Raw genomic sequence first — 8,913 nt, 5'->3', positions numbered from 1 at the left:
TTAAATTATTTTATTGCTCACAAAACAAACAACCACTCATAATTAGAAAATTAAGTCTTGTTTAAATACTGGCCTCCCTTCAATGGTCGAGCCGTTGATGCCAGCTAAAACACGCAAAAATTTAACAAAAATAATATTAAAGTAGCCAAGACATAGCCAAATATTGTAATGCCACATCACAAGCGGACATTTGAAATTTGCTGACTAGAATGGTCGGATAACCGATGTGATGGTTAATCGGGGATCGGATAATTGATGCTCTACTGTAGTAATTTTAGACATTCCATTTCTTTATTTATATTAATTTTGTTTGTTCTGTCAACAGTTAAATATAAATTAAGCCTTTTTAATAATTCTTGCCAAATAATAAAAGAATTGAAGTGACCAACAGAAAGCTCATGATCCCAAATTACAGTTGAGTTTTCTCCATTTATTAAAACCATATATAAACCGTGTTGATTGATCTTTTCTTTCGAAAAATAATACACAGCAAAATCAAAATACTGAGTCTTGAGCTTCTGAGAAAAGTAACCAGCTGCGAAGCTGAGTTTCACCACTTGGCATTTTTTTAAATAGTATGATGTAAAAAGTGATCTACCTTCAACATTCTTAACAAAAGTATCTTGATGATGATGTTTAGTTCTGGTTTTAACACAAAATAATCTAAATTTATTAGTTACAATATTTGGCCACAAACTGCGATTGTTTATATTCACTTGATCACCAACATTATTATCATTTTCATCGTTATTTTCTGTATTGAATAGTTTGTAGAAACACATGTGCCTTTTTCGACAAATTCCACAGTTTCTACATTTTCATGGCAAAGTAAAATGCTCGTATACACGCGCGCCCATCTATCGTAGGATAAACGTACTATGCCATAAACCTTCATGGGAATGAATTAAACAATTTCCCAAAGTTTCACAGCAATTGGATAAACGGTGTGGTAATGCATGAAGGACAGACATACAAACATACATTCATTTTTATATATATAGATGGTTATACACCTATGTGATAAAAGTATAGTAACACAATTTTAAAATGTACCATTACATGACATGTAAGTTTTTTATGTTATTGTTTCCCCCACCTTTTTTTACACCAATGTCGTAAACTTTACTTTGATTTGGATTTTTAACAGCATTGAAGAGGGGTTGGGAAAATAAACCAACCTGAAATGCATTTGAATAAAAAATTGTTTTAAATAAACTGTAATGTTTTCCTAAGCAATTGCTGTTTGGTTGTCTACCAAGAGTCATTTTTGGATTACCAGGATGCTACACACAAAATTTTTTAAATTGGAAAATTAATTATCATCATCTATTTATCAACTGTTAAGAATATTTTACTCTAATGGAGTTAAAGATTGAAAAGCAAAACACATTTTATATTACCCACTTATTGCTCAAACTTTCATTTACTGGGTAAGTAATTGTCTCATGGATTAAGAAACAGTTATACAGTAAGACCCCCACTTAATGTTGATTTTATATAATGTGATCTGCTCGTAGCCTAAAAAAAGCTCAAAATGTATGCCGATCCAAATTACCGTGTCATTTCATTGATTAGAATATAATATGATTATTTATGAACACAAACCAATCAGCAAAAGGTGGCAATTCATTGTAGCACTGTACTTCTCTTAAATCTGTTTGTTTTGTGCAATTTTGAAAAAATATATCATCATGGATGCCATAGGAAATATCAACTTCATTTGGCAAGAATTAACTGATAAATGCATAAATGGAGTGTGGAAGAAGTTATGGCTGAAGGTATCCAAAAAATTCTCAACAAGAAGAGCATATCGCTATATCGTTAGGTTGACCAAATTGTCAACCAAAATAGTGATTCTGAAAACAAAGAACCCAAAGAATTTCTCTACAGATTTCTTTAGTAAAAGTTTGGTAATACAGCAGGATTAGAGATGTAGATGAGCAGGATATTGAGGAGTTACTGCAGGTTTCTGGTGAGAGCCTTACCAACCATCATTGGTAAGGCTCTCACCAAGATGACCTTCAAGAACTGGCAGAACAAAGAATTGGAACTGGAAAATAGTAATTCTGAAAACAAAGAACCCAAAGAATTTCTCTACAGATTTCCTTAGTAAAAATTTGGTAATGATAACCAAAATCATTGATGAAATTGTAGCAAATGATCCAGATTTTGAAAGGAGGCAAAAGCAAAATGAGGAATTTTGCATGCGATCTTCTCCTATTGATATTTGCTTAAGAAAAGAAAAAAAGCGACAAATGAAACTACACGACATTATCGCAAAAAACAAGAATTTCAGAAAAGCCAGGCCCTTCTTCACAAAAAAATGAACTTTACATTTCTGTGTGCATATGTTTAGGTCTTATTTAACATATATGGTAGACCCCCCTATAACGCGGGTTCATATAATGCAGATTCGTATATCGCAGCGAAAAAATTGCAACCATATTCGTATAAAGACGCTAAAAGAGACTCGTAAAATGTGGTAAAATGTCATTGCCAACTTGTGTCACAACAGGATTGGTCGAATCTGGACCAATGACCAATAGTGGACGAGCAGCCGAACTACTTACACCCTACAGAGAGTTTAGGCAGGTAAGTTGAGTTTACTATCGTCTGTATAGTATATAAATTAGGTACTGTAAGTCTAATATAGTACTGTAATTTTATACATTTCTTGTGAAAAAAACATTTCTTATTCAACAGTCATAAAAATTATTTCTATTAATGATGTCTCCAAAGTTCAATGAATTTTTTGCAGAAAAATAACTTATTAGAAAACACGGTCGCCATTTCGTGCGCTGCTCCACGACAAAAACAAGCTTAAGCAATGGCATGGTCGAACGGTGCACACTCGGTAAGTAATCCTACAATTTTTTGTTTATAGCATAGTTTATACAGATTATTCCCAAAAAAGTATACGTGTTTTGGAAATGTTGAGTCAAATTAGTCTAGAATCGATTAATTTTATGGAAGAAAACCTTTCAAACAGCAAATGAAAGAACCTAAGTTGTTAGATATGGAAAATTAAATACTTATACAGTTTTTAGTGTAACACTTTTGACTTCACAAAGGTGATATCTGCTGACTAAAATAACCAAACTATTTACATAGTTTTCATTTTAATGTTTGTTTGTTTGCCCAGGCAATGCCAGGCTTATCTGCTAGTGATTACTAAACGCTATACTCTCGACAACACAGTGGTGAGCAAGTTTCAGCTACACCACAAATATCCTGAAAAATCAGCTTTGAATATCTTTCCATTTCTCTATCCCACCCTGTATGTACAAGATAAGAAATTAATTTGACACTAGATTTAGAAATGAAAGAAGATAATTGAAAGTTACTTTCAATTATCTTGTTCTTTCATTTCTAAACGGAAAGTAACTTTTACCAAAGATTTCAGTTCATTGAGAAGAGCCTTCAACACCTTGAATCCACCACTGTATAAGAAATACTACAGTTTATATTGTATATTAATATACAACTTAGCAAACTTTTCTAAAAGTGCTAAGTATATAGTGTTTACAACACTTTTTATATGGATCACACCCAAAAAATTCCATTTGTTTTGGAAATGTCTATCAGATATGTCTCTTCAAAAAAAATAATAATTAGAATTACAAATTTTATGACTACACCTATGCATTTGCTGAGAGAATATTTTTAATAACTAACGTTTTCAGCCTATTCCTATAGGCCATCATCAGGTTTCTTAAAACCATTTTTAGAAAATGTTCCATAAATAGAACATTTCATTTAAATTTTTAACTGATGAGGTATTCTAAACAAAGTATCTTTGATCTTCCTTTCGTAAATCTCTACTTTTTTCCATATCCATAGCGATGGTTGGAGAATGTATCTTTTTAATGATGTTCGCTTCACTCCACTTTATAACTGACCTACCACTTATGACATTGCCACTACAACTGTATTACTATAACCTTTTTCTACATTTTGTGTTCTTTGAGTCACTCCACAAGGTTTCTTTTTGTGACTCCAATGTTATTTTTTTTAGACACCTAACTGTTGATTTTCATAAGGTATTTTGTATACTCCAGTCTGTTTTTCTTTCTTCAGTTTGTCTTTTAATTTCTCACTAAGTTGAGCTCTTTTGTAAACTATTCTTGAGTTTTTGTAAGTAACCAGAACAATTTTAGTGCCTCCCAACATTTGTTGTATGTAAATTTATTGATTCTATTGATATTTTTTGGAGTCTTATCTTTGTTTTCTTCATAACTCCTAATGAACCCTTCTATAGAGGATGTTCTATACCCTAACATTGTAGCAATTTCTTTAATTCTATTAATTTGTCTTAAGCAGTCATGTATATTGGAGCAATACAAAAAGGCTCTTCTAACCAATGCTCTGAATGCAGAAAGTTTATACTTGTAAGAGTCTTAGACCATGATGGGATATACAGAGGAGAATAAGGAGGTTGATATATACAGGTAACCCCCGTATAACACGGCACTTCTATAGCACGGATTCACTCTAACACGGTTCGAGAATTGGTACCATCCCCCATATAATACGGTACTTTTATAGCACGGATTCACTCTGACACGGTTCGAGAAATGGGTAAAACCCTCGTACAACATGAAGTGTAATAAATTTTTACATACTTAAGTANAACAGGTGTTAGAAATTGTTTTAAGTTTTTCTAATTTTTAAAAATATTTTTGTAATCTACCTGGTTAAACTTTGCAGATATGATCTTACTTCGTTTATAAATTCTTCCAAAAAGTCGAAATAATACCATCTTTTCTCATTACATCGATAATGCATTTTAATATATATATTAAAGTCATTTGTGTTCCCATATAAAATTTAAGCAGTTATAAAAGAAATAAGGTACAAGGGAAAATTTAAATAAATTAGAAACATATATAATGTAAAGTCATGTTTGATTGATTTGATAGTTTTCATATATCCAAATAATTGGCTGTAGTTTTGAAGCTCTCATTGGCTGTAGCTCACTGACTGCTCCAACCTGACTACAAATATTTAACTTTTTAACTCTGTCCAACTGGATCAACCAGTATGTCGGCTGACTGCTATTGTCATGGAAACACGACTTGGAGTCAGACCAGTCAGTCAGTGTGAAACAGCCCTTAGACATGAAAAGGTAACAGACAGACAGAATTACCTTTGAATTTATAATATTAGTATGCATTAATATGAATTTCTGCTATAAGTGGTACACAGGAAAAACTAATTGGGAACCACTGCTCTAGATTTAATGTTGGCTTGCGGTTTTTAGGCTGGAAGACCATAGGTCTATAAGAAAAGCTAAGCTGTAGCATACACAAATAAGCAGTGCAGCTACACAGATAGACAAAGTAATGTTTAAATTAATTAAGGATTAAAACTAAAGGCTTCAAACTAATACTAAAATTAATACAGAAACTAAGCTAACAAGCCATATAAGAAGCAGAATAACCTAACCGAAACAGTAAAATATACTGATAACAAATTTATGGTAAAGTAAAAAAAATTTTTAGTAGTTAGCCCATTTGGAAATGGTTCATTATAATTATTATTTAATATGTATTGCAACATATCTTGCACATTATTTACATCTTTTTGGTTCAAGATCAATTCTTGTAACAAATCAATTTCCTGGATTAAGTCTTCAGTTATATCCTTACTATAAGATTTTACAAAAATCCCTTGAGTTGTTTTCTAGTTCAATATATGTTTCAATTCTTTTTTCGTATTTTTAATTCTGTTTACATGATCCATTAGCACAGGGTCATATTTACTTAATAATTCTATTAAAGTTAAAAAATTTCAATTATTCTGTGCTCCTATTGCTTCATGGGATCCTTGAAATGACAGATTATTACTTTCTAAAAATAGAATGACATCTACAATTCTTTGGAATACAGTAGAGCATCGATTATCCGACTCAATTGGGGACTCAGGTTGGTTAGATAACTGAAAAAATCGGATAACCGAAAATAATGAAAAAAATACATTATTAGTATAGTATATTAGGATATCCCATGTAATTAGTATATTGCTATTAACCAACTTCGTGTTGAATTTTCATCAATGTTAAGCCTAACAAATTTTTTTAAAATAGTAATTGTTGCTATTGTATCGTTATTTTTAAATTTATTTTATTGCTCACAAAACAAACAACCACTCATAATTAGAAAATTAAGTCTCATTTAAATACTGGCCTCCCTTCAATGGTCAAGCCGTAGATGCCAGCTAAAACACGCAAAAATTTAACAAAAATAATATTAAAGTATCCAAGACATAGCCAAATATTCTAGTGCCACATCACTAGCAGACATTTGAAATTTGCCGACTAGAACGGTCAGTTAACTGATGTGACAGTTAATCGGGGGTCGGATAATCGATGCTCTACTGAACCTATATCCATTTCTGCCAATTGAAACTGAAACTAACACTTTACAAAAAGTGCTATAAATAGAGACTCAACTCTGCCTGGTTGAAATATAACCAAATCAATCAAGCTGGACACCAAGTACTTTATCCACACTTTCCAAAATATTATGATACAATTGATTTGATTTAAATTTTAATTAATTAATTAATTTTGATTTGATTTTTAATTTTAGTTTCAGTTTTGGAGTAAAAACCAGTTTTAATTATTTTATTATTTTTAATTAACTGGCTACCTATTATTAATATGTATTATGTTAAACATTAATATTATAATATTTATATAATACATTAATAAACATTATTTAAAATGAGTTAAACACCTTTAACTATGAATTATTGGATGTCATTTATAATGTGTGAATGTCAATTATCATGGTTTTTATTAATTTGATTTAAATTGAATTGTGATTCGTACCAAATAGGGATTGTAAATTTACCGACTTTTTCATTTACTGGTAATTTGGTAAATGAAAATTAAAATACTGGTTTACTGGTAAGTTACCGGTAAATTTTTTTCTTGAAAAATAAAATTAAGGTGATAAAAAATATAAGTTATTATGATTTCCATTTCACATTTTTATTTCAAAGATATCAAATATAAAAAATATAAAAATTAAAGTGTTATTCTAAACTATAATAATAAATATAGAAATAAACAGAAATAAAATAATACAGAAAAATAAAAATACAACAGAAATAATATATAGTACCTAATACCATTTTATTGATTACCATTTTTAAAAAAATTAACTTCTCAAGAAACTTAAATTATTTATACTCTTATCTCCTAATTTTGATCTAATTTTTTTACAAAATAATCCAGATCCCGAGAATACCCTTTCTGATTCAACACTTGTTGGACAAATGGTCATTAAATTAAAATTAAACAAAAAATATCTCACATAAAATTAATAATGAGGTATATTGTTGCTTATACTTACCTGTTTTTTTTTTCAATGTCCCTTTATCCCTTTTAAATATCTATACACACAATATTTTCTACATAGAATTTTCTAGTTTGGATTTTTCATTTACCGAATTACCAGTAAATTTTTAAAATTTACCGGCAAGTTTACCAAATGATTTTTTGTCAATTTATCGGTTAACCGGTAAATCGGTTTACAATCCCTACTTCAAACTGTATTTCTTACATCTTTTTATAGATTTAGATAGATATATATATTTTCTTTCTTTCTTGAATTTTTTAAAAACTCACAATCTTTTTTTAAAGCATTTTACAAATAAGATATAGCTTTGATGCATATTTTGAAATGCACTGGAACAGCCATCTTTTAACTAGGGGTCCCCAAACTTTTTTCCCATCAACCCCTTTATAGAATATTTGCCTTCTTATCAACCCCCAGATTATATATTTAACAAAAACATTAAATCATTTTTGCATTTCTGATGTTAAGAGATAAGGAGACCTGCGTAACAACCCAACAAAACAATTTATAGTTCCCATTTCTTATAAAATCCACCCAATAACATTAACAGAAAAAGGAGATATTTTCCACTGATTTATAATCTTAACTAATAATAGCAAATTATGGATAGATGGAAATTTGCCTATAGTTCTTAAACTGTACATGTCATAATACATAGAACACACAATTATCTTTGAAAACATAACATAAATTATATTGGATGAAAAAAATCTCTTACTGTCATTTTGTGACTACTACTGAATGCCTTAAAAATATGTTAACATACCTTTTCATTAAAATAGTTGATATTAGTGGGATGGATGTGTCTGAAGAGAAACAGCAAGATTATTGATATTCGGTTGAAAATTGGTAAGTTTTCAACCGAAGCAAATCACCACGATTTTCCAAGTTCAATCTGTTCCTCTGTTTTGTCAAAATTGCGTTCGCATGGCTAAAACCAGCTTCAGCCATGTATGAAGTTGGGAATGCAAGTAAGAAAGGTTCGACTTCTGCTCTGAGCTTAAGATATTTAGTGGCAATATTGTTATTGCTCCAAAATTTACCAAGGTTTTTATTTTTAAACAATGCTTTAGTTTCGAGATCTACACATATTTCACTCAGTTCATCTTCTAAGCCAGGTTAGCGACCTTCATTATCTATTTTTAGATCAAATGAATTAGCAAACCATTCAGGAACATGCATATTCTCCAAGTCTTCGAAACGTGCTTTAAAGTCTTCTCTTAATTTATCAATATGTTTTATATATATCTCCAAATCATGATCAGAAATTTTTTTGTTTTCTCTCTTTCTTTTGTCTCCTCCCCAGTTCATATGGAGATTATATTTTCATTTTCTTTTAGTACTCGCAAGTTTGAAAAATATTTAAAATTGGATTGTGCCAGTGAAGATTTAAATAGCTCCATTTTTACTTGAAAGGCCATTTTTTCTTGCAAATGCTTCTGCACTATATTAATGATTTTCGATATATTACGATATTTTCTCTGTAAAGGACAAAATATCTACATTTAGATATAAAATACTTAGAGTGACAACCCTACTAGAGTGTAAC

General features: G+C 30.3%; 1 protein-coding gene across 3 annotated transcripts in view; it reads right to left on the bottom strand.

Moving 5' to 3' along the window:
- LOC111641661 (putative uncharacterized protein DDB_G0282499) overlaps nt 1–8,913 on the bottom strand; it is a 21,067-nt gene that overhangs the window by 6,501 nt on the left and 5,653 nt on the right. The window contains exon 1 of one of the 3 annotated variants that reach the window (XM_023387865.1): nt 3,676–3,694. The exons of the other annotated variants lie outside the window; for them this stretch is intronic. The gene's annotated coding sequence lies outside the window, so the exon portion shown is untranslated. Of the gene's footprint in view, nt 1–3,675; nt 3,695–8,913 lie in introns of those variants that run through there. 3 annotated transcript variants of the gene reach the window in all.

The sequence above is a fragment of the Centruroides sculpturatus genome, unplaced genomic scaffold (genome assembly GCF_000671375.1).
Source record: "Centruroides sculpturatus isolate CEXI.00-Female unplaced genomic scaffold, Cexi_2.0 scaffold1502, whole genome shotgun sequence".
Classification (NCBI taxonomy): Eukaryota; Metazoa; Arthropoda; class Arachnida; order Scorpiones; family Buthidae; genus Centruroides; species Centruroides sculpturatus.
Note: the sequence above shows the minus strand (reverse complement) of the source record. Positions and strands in the feature narration are given on the sequence as shown.